Source organism: Lonchura striata, chromosome 1A (assembly GCF_050655825.1).
Source record: "Lonchura striata isolate lonStrDom1 chromosome 1A, ASM5065582v1, whole genome shotgun sequence".
In the NCBI taxonomy this organism is placed as follows: Eukaryota; Metazoa; Chordata; class Aves; order Passeriformes; family Estrildidae; genus Lonchura; species Lonchura striata.
Window position 1 is genome coordinate 431,301 of NC_140741.1, and position 3,846 is coordinate 435,146.

At 47.3% G+C, this 3,846-nt stretch overlaps 1 long non-coding RNA gene across 1 annotated transcript; it reads left to right on the forward strand.

Moving 5' to 3' along the window:
- The first annotated feature begins 2,560 nt into the window (after window positions 1-2,560).
- LOC146763322 (uncharacterized) lies at window positions 2,561-3,262 on the forward strand. Its single transcript, XR_014952055.1, has 2 exons — window positions 2,561-2,935; window positions 3,093-3,262. It is a non-coding gene; the product is annotated as an uncharacterized LOC146763322 (long non-coding RNA).
- The last annotated feature ends 584 nt before the right edge of the window (window positions 3,263-3,846 follow it).

The window sequence follows — 3,846 nt, forward strand, 5'->3', positions numbered from 1 at the left end:
AGACTTCTTGGGAGACGGTGAGTAGCAGAATTGTCAGGTTCTGGCCCATGTGCTGTTAAGGTAGTGCACTGACGTTTGGTTTTCTTTCTCTTGGCAGAGCAAGAGATAACAGCCTGGTGACAACTGGAACTTCCCAGACAGGCACGAGGCCTCGATCTGCACCTGATGGGGATTTGCATCCCCAGATATGTGCAAGATAAGTGCAGGGCTACAATGCACAGAGGGGATGGAAGAGAGGTGCTGGGTTGGGACTCCCCAGGAGGGGTTTTTGAGTCAGTTTTGGAGATGGGGATGTGCAAGAAGTGTCCCCTTAGGCCAGCTAAAGGGAAAGTGTCTGTTTTGATCACAGTGCTGAGGTGCACAGGGCAGAGCAGTTCTGGTGTGTGTCCTGTCACTTGTCTCTGGTGCACTCTGTGTTCTTTGGGTCTCTCGGTCCTTTCTTCTCCTCAAAAGCTCTCTCTGCCTGTCCTGTGTCACGGGTGTCTGCACGTATTTGTCCCACAGCTGCTCTGCCCTGCTGCATAGCCTGTAATAGCACAAGTCCTGGGGACTTGAAATTTGTCATTTGCAGGGTGTAGTTGGGCTCTAGATTGTATGGGGAGATTGACATAACATGTTTGGTGATGCTAAGTTGTCCTGCAGCCATTTGACACTAGTCCTAACTTCCTTTCAGATGCAGACAGTTCCGGTCAGTGGCAGAGGGCCCCATTCTTGCGTGAGGATTTTCCCATGATCAGGTCAGTCATTGTTTGCATTTGCAGCGGCAGCCTGAATGGTGACCATGTTACAGCAGTGTTCTTTGCCTTTAATTTTAGGAGGTCCCGGCAGTTTGCAGCAGTCAAGGCCCTGTGTGCCAGGTGAGCAGTGGACAGAAGGAGTTGTTCTGGCTCAGGTCTCCATTTCTGGTGCAATTCTAAGCATCCACTCTTAGTTACTTTGTTTTATTTTAGGCAGTCGTCTTGCAAGATATCTCTGGTCCGGATGTCCAAGGCCAGGTGGGTGCAAGCGTAAGGTCTGGGTGGGTGTGCTTTTGAGGGCAGGGGGATGTTGTTTTCACAGAATCTGGGTGTGGGTTTTTTTGCTTTGTTTTTTTGCAGGTGCTGTCGCTGCCCTAGCTGTGTGAAGGAACAGAGGCGAGCGGGTGAGTTGGCATTTTGGCACGGTGACTCACAGGTGACTCTTATGCAGCAGCATGCTAAGTGTGTACCTTTTTGTTTTTCAGGTATCCTCCAGGCAGCCTGTGGAGTCAAATTGAGACTTCAGGTGAGCTGGGGCAGCGGTGTGTCGGAGTTTCAGGGATTCCTCTTTTCGTGGGCACTAGTTGCATTTTCTGTTTTGTCTTAGGTACCCTGAGGAGGAGCGTAGCTGAAGTTTGGAAACGGCAGCACCGAAGCGGATGTACAGAACATCTCGCCGTTCACATCCAACTGACATGGGATTCCATCCGGTTGTCTTGCAAAAGCTAAGTGCTGGGGCCAGTAGGTGGGAGATGGGGGAAAAACCTTCACTATCACAGGAGGCTATTTGATGTTAGCTTGGAGAAGAGGCCCATAGTGGGATGGGCCCCTCGGGAGCAAAGGGAGAGGGTTTCTCCTCAGCCCCCCCAGAGTCTTCGCTGGGCAGGGCAGTTCCGATCCCTCTCCGCGTTCTCGTGACGTTCGCATTGGCGGCCTTCTTTGACTCTTGACGTTGTCGTGGATCTTTTCACCATAGGAGCCCGCCTTCATGTCTGGAGCTATAGCTACAGTCACCCTGTAGTCATTTCTTCCTTCTCTAGGCCTACTGAGCTTCTTAGGCTTTCTCTTAAGTGCTTTGGCACTAACATCTTGAAAGGCGTTGCATGTCATCATCAAGTGCTACTGCCCTAGGGCTTTCTTTTCTTTGGCATCATCAGCCCATGGCTCATCTTGGGCCAGGAATCTTGGGTCCATAAGGTGAAATTGCCAGGCAGTTTCCATGTGTGTCTGTGTCACGTTGTCTGTGTCACGTTGTCTGTGTCCGTGTCACGTTGTCTGTGTCTTAGGCCTTTGTTACATCTCCATGCTTTAGCAACATCATTTTGTGCCGTATCGGCCATATTTTGCTCACGTACCTTCCTGGATATCAGTTATTCTGGCATCTTTACATATTTACTTTTTGGGACCGGACGATGTACATGAGATGTTCTCATCCATCTTCATTCTCAGTTTTGGTAGCCCTTCTCTTGGACTTCCGTACGGATCTTATTAGCCCTTCATCACCTGACCACAGTAGTTCCGTAGCATCTGCCTTCTCAAAGGATATAGGGCTCAAAAATTAGTCTTCTGGAGAATTATATCAAGTCCTCACTTATCTTGTATCTCTGTCGGCTTACATTGTATGCACTTATGTTGCACCTACCTGTGTCGGCTTCTATTGTATGTGCGTATGTTGCGCCTACCTATGTTGGCTTATGTTGTTTGTGCTTGTACTGTATGTACCTATGTTGTCTTATATTGTTTGTGCTTATACTGTATGTACCTACGTTGGCTTATGTTGTTTGTGCTTATACTGTATGTACCTATGTTGTCTTATATTGTTTGTGCTTATACTGTATGTACCTACGTTGCCTTATGTTGTTTGTGCTTATACTGTATGTACCTACGATGGCTTATGTTGTATGCACCTCTGTTGTGGCAATTGTGATCGGAGCTGCCTTGCCCGGGCACGTAGTCACGCTCAGGTAGAGCAGTTATAAAGCTTTGCCGTTCATCTGTTCTCTATGGGGTTTGGGGTACAACACTGATGGGCCCAGAGTTGGTATAGCTCCTAGCTCTCAGATAGTCAGTCACTGACCGCCTCCCCTTGTCTCGTAGGTCCCCGGGTCCCTACAGAATTTCCTGGAATCTACCATTTGACATGGAGGTCCTGCGGTCAGAAGAAGCGTTTAAGCATATTCTTCAGTGCAGCGTTTCACGTAAGGGTGGCAGCCAGCGTGTCAGCAGAAGAATGTGTGAGAGTGTGACTGTCTGTGTCTGTCTGTGAGAGTTTGTGTGTGCTTGTGTCTGCAGCTGTGTGTGTGTGTGTGTGTGTGGAGCAGTTCCAACCTTGTGTGTATGGCCTTTGCCTTTCAGGGGGGGTTTTCATCAGGCAGGAGGATTTTTTGGGAGTCTCTGGAGCGAGTTGCCGTGAATGTGAGTTTGTGCGTAACGCGAAGGGGGCGTGCACGTCGGCGGAGCGTTTTGCGCCGTTTTTGTTCCGGGTGCGTCATAACAATAAAAGTGTTGTGGACTTTTCTGAAATGGAGACACGGTTATATTGTGTCAATATGTATTTTCCTTGTAATACATTATATTGTTCTGTCTTTGCAGTTGTTCCTGTATTTTGATGTATTTTGCTATATGTAAATTGGACTTGTACTTGTGTGCCTAGGTATGATGTATTCTTTGTTGTATTTGTCTCTGTACTTGCCTTTGTATGCATTGTTTCCCTGTGTATTGCTGAAGTTTAAATTAAAGGAATAAAGATTAATCAGCCCTAATAATGATACCTCTTACCCTCTGCCCCGCCCACCATCCATCTCCTGTCTTTCTTTGGTGTGGTTGAGTCGTATCATTTTCACCCTTTTTCTCCCTTTGCCTCTTACTTTCCTCTTTAGTCTATTCCTCACTTTATCCTTCCGTGTGTAACTCTTTGTCTCTGGCTGTGTTTTCCTTTGTTTCCATTTCTAACACATCTCTATGTTTCTCTAACCCTATTTCCTTCTCACCCTGTCTATTTTCTTCCCTTCCTCTACATGTATTTCCCCATGTCTCTTTGTCTCTTTCAATCTAGGTTTCACTATGTTTTCTTCTTTTTTTTCTCTTTGTCAGCCTTTGTCTTTCTAAC